Source organism: Chenopodium quinoa, unplaced genomic scaffold (genome assembly GCF_001683475.1).
Source record: "Chenopodium quinoa cultivar QQ74 unplaced genomic scaffold, ASM168347v1, whole genome shotgun sequence".
NCBI classification, from domain to species: domain Eukaryota; kingdom Viridiplantae; phylum Streptophyta; class Magnoliopsida; order Caryophyllales; family Amaranthaceae; genus Chenopodium; species Chenopodium quinoa.
The window spans coordinates 1,273,781-1,286,909 of record NW_018742241.1 but is presented as its reverse complement, the minus strand read 5'-3'; the positions used below and the strand labels follow the sequence as shown (position 1 = coordinate 1,286,909).

Here is a 13,129-nt window from a genome sequence, read left to right as displayed (position 1 = left end):
TGGATGATCATGAATATCAAGGAACAATGAAGATAATTTGGGTGGACTAGCATTATTACTGGAATGAAAATGATACAAATGATATATCTTGTAATTAAAATAAATAAGTAATCTAAAACGATATTAATAATGTCGTTGGCCTAGATCTAGGTAATATAAACCTTTGTATAAACCTAAGCCGTTTGATTAGATCTACATTTATTAACATTAATTGTATTTACTATTTAGCCATTTAGGTTATAAATAATTCAGTTTGAATTAAGCAGTTTGTAATCGGATCAGTTTAAACAGGTTAGCGGATTATAACGGTACGGTTTATACGTGCGGTTTAAACGGTTTCGGTTCATAAACAGGTCGGTTTAAACGGTTAGCGGGTTACAAATGGTTCGGTTTTAAACGGTTTTTTTTTTCGGTTTAAACGGTTTCGGTTTATAAACGGTTCGGGTCATTAACGGGTTTATATACCATTCGGTTCGGTTTCGTTTCGGTTCGGATTTGCGCAGTTTGGTTTGTTATCGGTTTACGGTCCGTAACGGGTTGACATTGAGCGGTTCAATTCGGTTTCGGTTTGATATTGAACGGTTCAGTTCGATTTTCGGTTTATATTTATCGGTTTATAAACGGATCGGTCCGTGATGGTTCGGTTCGGTAACGGGCGGTTTCACGGTTCGGTTTGAAAAGTCCCACCCCTATGTGTGACTAGATCCTACAAAGTAGTCACTAGTCAGAAACGTGACATTAGGCCCACTTACCTTTGGGCTTACACTGTCCTATTGCATTAGCTAGACTTTACTATAATAAAAAAAAAATTCTTGACTCAAGATCAATCAAATGATCTAATATGCTCGGGAGTTTAGTTCCTAACTCTCATTATGTAGCCAAATTATGATTCAGTTTATGTTAGTTGGCTTTATTTTCTCATTTATAGCCTCATCCTGATGCCACTGAAGTACTCCAATTTAATGAGTTTAGAAATCTGGGATGGTTAATTGATGGATTGAAGAGAAACTTGAGGCCCAATGACAGATAGGATGTTCCTTGACCCCAGCCGAGACTACGTATAGTTAGAATCATGTACACAAAATTTGAACTCATATCTTACATACCAGCTCGAATGGCTAAATAAAGCTCACGCGTCATGCCCACTAAATCTATAGCTAAAATGACTACCACATTCATCTGTTTCACCAAGAGTGAAATCAACAACATTGCAGGCCTCATCAACATTTTAGTTCTTTACTTTTGTGAGCCTGAAATCAATGTAAAATCAATCAAGAACACACCCCATTTACCCGAATTGCTAAACGTTTCAACATTCAGTGGAAACCTATACATTATTTGCAGCACCAACAGGCACTTAACAACCAAGTCCTCTTTTTTTCAAGGAATACCCTGAACCAAAAGAAAAGAGGCTCTAGAGTAGTAACATCACTACTTCTAATTTGTAAACCCTAAAAAAACAAAAGAAATACAAAAAAAGCTTTGACAATTGAGAACACACACACTTATTACATGAATATACAATCAATCAGATCCAGTTGACTAAGACTACAAAAAATGATGGAGCTTCAATTTGACTAAGAAATAAACAACCAACACCACAAATGATCAATAATTCAAAAGGGAATATTTGGCCCTCAAAACAATTTTCCCTTTATCCACGCCAAGCTTGGCACCGGTTACTAACCAGTGACCAGGTAAATCTTGTGGCCCTTTTAACATCTCTGTCGAGTCTACTAGTTTTGCAAGCTTTGCTGCAGCACCGCCGCTGTCTAATCTCTTATCTTCGGGAGTTTGTTCATTAGATAAAGTACCATCTGCTTTATGCAAAGCAGTAAAATTTGAAGGGGTATGGTCCCATACAGATCGTCTTATGGTGCAACCCGGTACCTTTGAAAACAGGAGTTTGAGATACAGCACACTTTTAACACCAAAATCCCAAACTCCAAGTTGGGCTCCTGTTACAATATGTACACCAGAAAGATCGACAATGCAAGTCTCTTTATATTCTATAGGAGCAGTGCTTACATGAGAGAAGTGCTTCCATTTAATAGGTTCAAACCAACGGCTATCTTGTTCCTCAGGTCCTTGCCATTTTTGTGCACCAATAGCCATGTGGGAATCCCAGTGGGGTTGGAGGATTTTCGGGAGTGAAACTAGGTGCTGGAGATGGATGGCAAGGCGGTTTTGCTTGGCACCTTCAAGGCTAAGCCTCAGACCAGTTACTGGTTTACGCCCAACTGTCACCTGTTGAATTTTATCATGGATTGTTTGTCAGAGTAAATTTTGAAATAATCTTATTCTTATATTGCAATAGTTTAAAGGGTAAACTATTTGGAAATGTCCATAATAGAAGGATGTGAATGTCAGTGGTCACCATATCTGGTTCGCCAAAAGACCTTACCATATGATCTCATACATTACATGTATGTTTTAAAATATTCATGCCATTATTCCCTGGAAGACTGGATATTTTGGGAGTCATTTTCTACGCAGTTATTATAATGCTAGACATTTGCAGGTATTGCAACTCTACGCTATTTATTTAACAGAATAAATATCAGACATAGTTATCATACTATGAATCACACGCTCATACATCAGATTTCTTTCTTTGAGTTATAGATCAAGTCTCTTCCTAATCATCAATAACAAAATTTTAAAAAAATAAAAAAAAATAAATAAAAAAATGTTAATAAGAAAACCCATTTTTTATACAAGAAAGGACTGCTATCAAAAGATTCAAAGAACATATCGATATATCATTATATCATGAGAATCTCAGAATAGACAAGTTACCTGCTCAGGGCTGATATAAAGTTTGGGACCCATCAAGCTGAATGAAGTGATTGACAAACAGGCCTCTTTTCTTTGCAGATTGCTTTTGTTCAGGTGCCCCAGACTCGAGGTATTTGAAAATTCTAAAAAGTACTGTAGATCTTCAAGAGGTGGCTTGTCTAACAAAATCAAAAATATAATTCAATAATGTAAAATGCAGAATAACTTTTCCTCTCCCATAGTAGCTCGGATACACATCTAAACATCTACTCTACAAAGAATATGATACAACAAGAATGCACATAAGGACGATAATTGCTATATGATTGGCCACTTTTCTGAGATAAAAAACTTGCATACGTCAAAGTGAACTTTATTTACATTTTTTTTTAACAGTTACGGTAATATTGAGGGTTATCCCATTATCTAAATTCTCTTCTACCGGAATGTGAAATTAGATGCTCTAGAGCTACAAGGTAGCACAGGAAATTAGTTTACATTATGCAGCTAAGTACAGATTATTGGAATCTCAGATACAAAAAGTTGGGAGTTAAAAGTTAATCATGTATGTTACTCCCTCCGCCCCAAAATTATATTCCATATTGACTAAAAAAAGCTAAATAATCAGGATAAGAAATTTTATGCTGGAAATATTGTTCTAGCAAAAGTAACCTTGTGTAGCAAATAAAATATCTAATGAAATTATTGATGAATGATACATACAAATATCTAAGAACATTAGCTGTGACATCTCAAATTAGAAAGGACAAATATTAGTACGGGACAGAGGCAGTGATTATTTCAGATGGGATCCTATTTTTCTCCAAACAGACTTGGTTGCAGGTCATAGGAACATGAAAATAAGCATTCTCTAATCTCTATACGAAATACCCAGCTAATTCTTTGTTGTTACAGTATGGAATCATGGTGCTGGTAAAAACATACAAGTCTCTATAGTATGCTGAGTTACTGATGATTGTTACATATGACAACAATTTATCGTAATGAAGAATGCTTTAAGCAAAGTGTGGTAGTCCTATAAAACTTAAAGAACGAAAAACTACATAAAACTAGAAGGAATGAAATACAGAATTTAAATGGAAATTAAGTAGATGTGACTTGTGAAGAGAACCTTACACTCCAAATAGAGCTCAATAGCATGGGCTAAATGTTTAAGACCAGGTACTCCTTCAAGAAGAGAGACTATAGGTTCAAAAGTCATGTCAATTACATCCGGTGATAAGTAGACAGTCTCTGCCCACTTGATGGAACTCTGCTCAAGATCGTCGCCTCCTCTTCTTCTAAAAATAACAGTAACATCCTGCAAGATTATATTTATTTATCACATTCTGATACTCTGCCCACTTTAGTTTAGTAAGTTACTTAGAGGCACAAGGAGGAAAATAAGAACTCCTTCCTCCTCTCTTCCATTGAAAATTAAGAAAGAGGGAGAGAGAGAGAGACACTCCTCACAAGAAACACACCCAGAATAAAAACTGCACCTACTATATCTCTTTTTTTTTTTTTTTTTTTTTTGAGGGGAACTGATCAAGAAAAATAAATAAATAAAAATTATTTTGTTTGAGCAAAGCAGGTAAGCAGCAATACTAGCCTTGTCCTTGTATTTCAGAGGGGAAGCATTAGGCTGGCCTCTCAAGTCTGTAAATCTCTGATCCCCAATGTCTTTCATATAATTCTCAATATCCGATGCTGACAAAAGTGATGATTGGTCTTGTCGGACATAAACTACATCCCGCCCACCAATGGTTGCAGATTTAACAACATGGGTACCAAAATTTTCAATAAAACTGAAAAAGAAGAAAAGAAAACTCAAATGAGCTATCAATCGGAACCTCATCCCAAGTTTCTAGCAAAAAAACAAGGGATATCAGCAGAATATAAATGTTTGCCATATCATTTCAATACCAAACATTTTTAACATAAAGTAAATCACACAAACATGATTACAAGGGTGATTGTATGTGTGTGTGTGTGTGTGTTTCCATCTTTCTATAAGAGAACTGGTCCTGAAATAAGTTGCTAAAACACTAGATGGCAAGAGTATTACAAATGGTCATGCCTTTGGAACAAACAATAAATCTATCAGGCATCGTTATAGAAATTAATTTCTTATGAGAAGATTGAGAATCTAATAAGTTGTCACTTATTCCTGATGATACTCCATGAAAACATGCAGACTGATGATACTTCTTGTTACTTTAATACCATTCACTATCCTTGAGCATCAATGATTGCATTGGATTTAAGACATGATGTTCTTTTCTGATTTTAAAATTTATATGTTCTTTTCCCTCAATTTATGATGGACTTTTGGTCCCTACTTTGCATCTTTCTATTGATGTTCAGAGTATAGTCATAATTCAACCTCAACCGCAGATAAAAAAATAAAAAAAAAGAAACACCTTCGTTTCAAATTATTTGCCATGATTTTACATGAAGTGTGAGTAAAAAATGCCTAACCGTTACAAATAAATTGACAAGGTGTGGTAATACCCATCATTATTTTGTGATTTCAGCTGCACGGGAGACTAATCAACTTCCTAGGATAGGACATTGAAAAAATAACAGAATTATCCATTTCAAGTTTTTTTTTTTTTAATATACATACAAAATCACTTATGAATTTATGACTGTAATTAGTTACTAGATTATTATTTGCAAAAACCATTAGTAAAGTGCACTACAATCAAGATTAGGTGAAAGTAAAATTATGCATATTGAGGAAAATAACTTAATTTCTAGGGCATACACATAATTCAAGCATCAGTCATGCCCAACAATAATTCTGAACTTTTTCTGATAGGTGCTATAGTCAATCAGTGATAAAATTAGGATTAAGCAATCATCTGAAAATCTCAAAGGAACAAATATAAACTCAATATACTTGTGATTGTTTTGAAAAGTTTTTAGGCATCTACCCTCTTCACCTGATTATTGCTGAACTAATATTATTTTTACTGAACTTATATTATTTTTGCTCAACTTTAATTATTTTTACAAATTAAACTTATTTTTATTGAATATTATTTTCAGTAAGATCTTACAAGGCCTTACTAGAAAAGAAAAGATTGTTATATACACTCGGGTGCACGGTACACCCGGAACATTTTGTTCACATTTTGATGATTGTTTTCATTTAATTATTAAATGAAGAGCAAAAACTAACTTTGAGTTAATTGGGTGCACGGTACACCTGAGTGTATATTAAAATATTTCACTAGAAAGGGGGAGGGAGGGAATGGCCATTCAATTAACCAATTTTTGCAAAAGATAACCAACCAGAATAGACACAACTTCTAAGTTAAATAAGGTAGGCAAAAGAGAAGTAACATACTAAAAGAAATAGCTTCCACAAGCACAAGCACAATCAATAATACAAGTGAGCTTTAATTAGTTAAGATCAAAGATTGTAAACCATGATTATAATTCATTTCCTTACAGATAAAAAAAAAAAAAAAAAAATAGTATGATGAATTGATGATTATAACATAATATCAACTCCTAGTAATTATTTTAAACACGTAACTTAGTACTAGAGTGGTGTGCATTGAAGACCATGAAAAATCAAGTGGAACAACTACTACCTCTACTAGTCTACTCAGGCTTGACAACATGTTGACTTTTGCACTATTTACAGGTCTCACATTGACCATAATTTTTTAAATAACATATTAAAACAATGCTAGTATATAAGATGGAATTAGACTTATCTTAATGTATAACATATTGTAATTCTTTCTAAAAGGTAGTTGAACATATTAATGGTTAAAGTCGTGCATTGGTAAGCATGTTAGTCAACCTATCACATCCAACTTAAGGCTTTGTTCTCTTCACCTGAATAAAGCGTTCAGAGAAGTCGTGCCGTGCATTGGTAAGCATGTTAGTTTGGTATGGTATGAATATTTCAAATCTAGTTTGATGTGATTGCCTTGGTAACTTTGACCTTAATTGTACGTCTATAAAAAAAACATATCAAGTGGAAAAATTGTAATTAAACCACCCCTCAAATCACCTAATATTGATTTTACCACTCTTTTTTCAATTTTAAATAACCTTAAAAAAAATATATATATATATATATTAGAAATCGCCACCTCTTAACAAAAAGTTATCAATTTTCGTGCCAAAACTTAGTCTATTAAGGTTTTGGGGGTCACTTTGTCCCTTAGAATCCGATTTGAGGTCAAAACACCCAAAAAAGTATCAAAAATGCCTCATTTTGAAATTTTCACGCAAATCGAGGTAATTTTAAAACATCCAAAACGAGTCATTTTCAATAAAAAAAAATTCAATTCTGACCTCAAATATTAACCCAAAGGACAACAGTGACCCCAAAACATTAATAGACAAGTTTTGGCATGAAAATCAATGTTATTTGAAAAAATGGAACTAAATATAAAGAGGTAGTGATTGCTAAATTTTTTTATTTTAAGGGGTGGTAATTTAAAATAAACAAAAAAAAGGGTAGTAAAATCAATTTTAGGTGCTTTGAAGGGTGGTTATTTACAATTTCTCCTTATAAGTGGAATCATGTTAGGTTCGTCTCAAAGTGTATTTTTCAAATATACAATCTTCATAACTTTTACAAAAACAAAATTAAAGATACATGGGTTTAGGTTCGCCTCAACGTGTATTTTCAAATATACACTCTTCATAACTTTTACAAAAACGAAATTAAAGATACATGGCAATAAGCAAGCGGAATTAAGATTTGATCCGGTGAATATTCTGATGTAGTCATAGTTCTAAACAAGAATAAGTAATAAGAATAAGGTGAAGAGAATAAAGCCTAAAACAAAGTGAGTAGCTTAGGAAGAGACAATAAAAAGGTACACATAATGCACAATCAAAGTAAATATCAGGTAGTGAATTTTGTCCATTACCAAGAAACTAAAATAGAGAAAGAAGAGCATGTACCACAAATAAATGATGATGAATCAAAATGGAAATCTAGAAAGCACGAAACGAAATTACAGAATATGATACCCAAAGATTTGAACACTTTTCACTAGGGACGACAATCTAGTCCGAACCTTGGTTCAATCTGATCCGAAGAAAAAGATCTGAGCCGGATCCGAGAAATAATAATTCAATTTCGACTTGGTATTACCGAATTCGACCCGAGTCGGAAGAGGGTGGGAATCGTATTCTTCCAACTTATCAGATCCGCATCCGACTATTAAATATACTTACATATTTTTTATTATTCAATTAATGGATTTATAGGTTTTTGACATTGATTAAATATTTGGTTGTTGATAATTAGGTCAAAATAAGTGGGAGAGTCGGAGTTAAAGTCTGTCAGATTGGTGTCAGAGTTGGAGGCGAATGCTGCGATTTATAGTCAGATCGGAGTCAAATGTGAAAGTCGGAGTCGGAGGCGGAGTATAAATCTGACAGCTTCTACGGTCGGAGTCAGATTTTGCATAATCCAATCCAAATCCAACCCTTTGTCATCCCTAATTTTCACTTTCATTTGTCTTTAGACAGATAGACACTTCATTTTTGGTATGGTCCTACCAAATACCAATTATCAATTATTAATTACCTTTCTTGTGGACCCACTATCTCCTTTTTAACACCTATGTTAAAATTAAAACAATCATACAAATACCCCACTAAAGCACCAACTCCATCACATATATTTTTCTATTAAAATAACAATAGATAATCAAACAACTTATCTCCTATAACTATGTGATACCACTGATATATGTTAAAAGTAATGTGGGACAGAAGGATTAACTAATGTTACTTGCCTTGCCAGAGCAGGAGGATCCCAGGTGTAAGGAACTGCAGCTTTAATTTCATCCTTCAAAGCTAATTGCGATTTCAATTGAAGTTTGTACAAGGGTATGAAATAGCCAGCGTTGCAAGGGATTTAGTAGCTGCTGCATCAGCTTGCCAATTACCACTAAAATTAAACATGGCATTAAAGCTTCCAAGGGGTATACTTCCAGTCAATCCTGACTTCTTATTGAAATGCTCTGACATCTGAATGAAAACATGAAAACAGTTTTTTATTACAAATTAATTAAATATTCAGCCATATATGAATATTCCGTATTACAAAATATGTCCAAATAGCACCATTGTCAAATAATAAAGTAGAAATTTTAAAAAAATTTCAGCTCCACTTAGGCCATGACAACTTAAAAGAAACAGAAACGTCTCAAGAAAAAACTGATCAGCATAAGATTTTCAAAAGAGATTAGAAAATTGCTGAAACCAGAGGACTTGAAAACACCTTTTCCATAATGGATTCACATGGAATAATAGCTGATTTTAAAGCCAGGTAGTCTGCTGGTTAAATAAAAGAATATACAGAGAGTTTCAGGATTTTTACTAATCCTGCTTTGGTGGGAAGAATTAGGACACTTTCGGAGTGTTACGGATAGTAAGTTCGGTCTGTCACTGCAATTAAACCGGGGCTTGCTAGCTATAGGCCAATGCTACCAAGCCAGAAGTAGATGGAAATCTATGCAGATTTTTGCCATTACGGAATCAAAGAAAACAGTATGATTCATCAACTCTGATAAGTAGCTCATATGGTTGATTTTGTTTCTAAATGAAGAAATCTTGTGAGATGGTCAATCCAGACTTCTTTGCAGTTGTCTTGTCAGAACTCAAAACTGGGTTAAAGCTTGAAGAAGTCAATGTTACATTTCTACCTACGATATGACGAATCCTGCTGACAGGGTGATCCTTCTCAATAATACCAGAGCTCAGTTGCTTATGTGGCAAAATACTGATTCAGACTTCTCCAAGCAGCTATTGATCATAATGCTCTACTGGCACTAGAATCCATGAAGTTCTAAGACCACAATTGAATTGGCTTGAAGAAAGCTTATGATATCTTTGAATGGGTGTATTCAAAGCAAAGATTGCTAATTCTGGGCTCAAGTTCAGTTTACAGAAAGCAATTATGCTCAATGATGACTCTACATTGTCTTTTCAAGCACAATTGGGTTGAGATAGGATGATCCCTTTTCACCCTATATGTTTGTGCTTGGCAAAGAGTACCTTAGTAGAGTGATGGATACAGTTACTAAAGATCCTAAATTCAAAATCCATTTAATATGTGACAATCTTTGCAGACAGGGTGACCCCTTCTTATCATCTAAGAGCTCAGTTGCTGATGAGGCAAACTAGCCATTCTGAGCCCTTGAGGCCACTAATCTGGCATAGGTCCAAGGCAAGGCATAAAGCTGCAATAAGGCATTGACTGATGTGCATCAGTTACAGACTACGAAACACTGGTCCAAGTTTAACAGCGTTGGACAGAACAGAGAGAACTGTTTCAATTTCAATCGCTACAAACATAATTGTTTACTTTGACAGAATCTGGAACACAATGGTCCATTAGTGGCAGATAGATAATGATTTCTGCTTAAGAGATCTTTCAAGGGCTATGTAATGTCCAAAACCATCCATCTGTCAAAAGTACATTGAAAATTGATTTGTAACATGAAGACTAAAAAAACATCTCTAGTCTATAATACTACACTTCCACTTGCTCATTTCACAGTTTGATGGGGTTTTGAAGTGAACCTTCCTTAGTCAACCACCCAAAAACCAAAACTCACAATATCTTATTAGTTATTACAGTCCATGAGCATGTGCAGATTCTATCTTTTACAAGTATTTTACTTGTTTCGGCGTAGAGAGAACCACAAGGACACTGATGTAGACAGGAATTGATACCAAGTCTCTAACCATATTTTATCTCCTCGGTAATTGGTTCAAGTGCTCAATAATAATTCTAAAACCATATTTCCCAATATCCAAATGAGAAATTCAAACTAATTAAAGGAACCCTAAGCAATGACAAACATAAACAAAAACAAGCCAAAAAAAAAAAAAAAACCAAAAACCTCAACATACATATACACACAGCATCAATCAAAATTCTAAAAAATACCCAGATAATAATTTCACCACAAAAGGTATAATTAAAAAAAAAGTAAAAATTGTCACCTCATGAAAGTTACAAACAGGAGTAGCTTCCCAAGCCTTTTTCCCAGGAGAATACTCAATATCAACAGAAACATTAGGAAGAACAACATCATCAGAGATCAAAATATCCCTTTTATGATCTTCATCAATATGAATTAATCGAGACCCAGGTGCCCCTTTACAGTATAACAATCGAATATCTGAAGTAACATCAAATCCTCTTCCAACTGCTTGGATTGCATTGCTTAATGTAGTGATTAATGCATCAGATTTTGCCATTTTTGAACAGGATTGAGCTCAGATAACTTGAAGAAAGCAGCAAGAACAAAGCTTTTTAATAGATTAAAAAAAACCCAAATAAAAAAAATAATATTTGCAAGAAATCCAGGGTTTTCTAGGGATTAAAATTGAAAGAAGAGGTGGGGTAGGTTGGACTTTTGAATGTACAAAGTAATGGAATGAAGAGTTGATGTTGTTGTTGTTGTGAGGTTTTGACTGTAATAATAATGGGTTGGCTGGCGGGGTTACTCAAACGCGTTTTTAGTGAATGTGAAGTGGAAGATTCGGCGTTGACTGGTCCTCTTTTCAAACCTTCAATACTCTCTTATCAAGGAAGCAAGTTCTTCCTTTTCTTTCTTTCTTTTTTTCTTTTTGTTTTTTTTAAACACTTCTTCAACAATGAACAATCCTATATGGAGGGGAGGTTTTTCTAGGTCCTTTAAGGTTTCTCATTCGAGTAAATACAAATATAAGGTACTCAACTTTGCATTTAGTTGTAGATGAGGTAATGAAGTTTGGAGTGAATCAAACAAGGTATTCAAACAAGTTATAACCTTCTATAACCGATAATCCTAAGCAAAACAAAGAGAAAATAAATTTGCTGACACAAGGTAGAAGTTTTCATAAATTTTTTTTAAAAAAATTAAATATTTGACATAAAAAAAAAGAAATTAAAAAAAATTAAACAAGAAAATCCTATCTTCTCCCTTTCCTTTTCTCTTCTCACAGATCTGTTCTCATTCTTCTCAGGGTTTTTCTCAATCCAGACCCCCCTTTTTCTCACCCCTCCTCTTTCTCACTTCTCTTCGCACTTGTGATCCCCTCTTTCTCATTCAATTTGGATTTTTGAGTTTCTTTTTCTCGTTCATCAGTTTCATTTGTGATTTAAGTGGTTAAATTCGACCTTAAAAATTCCAGATTTGGTGTCTTAATTGTCGAATTTGACCCTACAAAGTTATTAACTTATAAACCCATAGAAGATGAAATTTGAGATAGGTATGTTCGATATTTGTGTTTTTTTTGTTTATTTTATGTGATTTTTTTTCCTTTTTTAATTTTATTAATTTGTTTTTTTATATATTTTGTTCAGTTCGATTTTTGGTTAAGTTTCGTTTTTTTTTCTTTAATTTGCGTATTTTTGGGTTATTTTGGTTGTAATTATGGTGTATTTGATGTGTTTTTGGTGGTCTGTCGAGGCCTCGTGGTGGTGGTGTTGGGGAAATTGGTTAATAGGGTCACAAAGAAAGAACGAAAGGACAAATTAAACACTTCGAGGCGTGAACAAAATCACTATGTTGTCAAATGCATAACCCTATTTCACCATAGGTCAACACCAATAATAAAAATAAATAAACAATTATGTCATAACTATGTTGTCATAACCGCAACATCATATGACATATTTAAATCAATAAACTAAACCAATATTTTTATTTTTTTTTTGGCAAAACATCTATCCTTTCATCATGGTATTCAAGAATAATTAAATTCTTCCTCCAAAGCATGGACATCAGGAATGATAAATTCATTTCATTGATTCATCATCTACCAAAATCAGTGTCATGTATAAGATTTAATAGAACATATATACAAATTTTGACAAACTTCTCATTGCCATCAAATTTGTTTCATATACATACACTTATACAACTGATTTTACATGAAATTATTACACAAGACAACACCATGAAATAAAAAATCATTGTCTTGTAAGATAAAAACAATAATTTCAAAAGTTGAATAAATAAAATTATCAATTATATATACCATACTATCCATACTAATTTGTTCATGGCCTATCCAGATGGACATCATTTGAATCAAAACATTCGATTCGATCACCTCCACTGTACTCTAATTACCGTGGCTATTAGTCATAATCGCACGACCTATTGAAAACTCCAATTAACTTTTACCATGTATAGACCAATAACGTGCTTTATTAAAGCATAATAATTGTGATCTTACCACCGATAGTCATTCCATGCATGAATCACAATTAGCATATATAATACCAAATTACATATTCTATCAATTAACATAATGGGTACACATGTTAAGACTTTTCTGTAAACAAATCATCATCAAACCAAAT

General features: G+C 33.7%; 1 pseudogene; it reads right to left on the bottom strand.

Moving 5' to 3' along the window:
• Positions 1 to 1,507: 1,507 nt before the first annotated feature.
• LOC110736573 lies at positions 1,508 to 11,899 on the bottom strand (annotated as a pseudogene).
• Between the last annotated feature and the right edge of the window lie 1,230 nt (positions 11,900 to 13,129).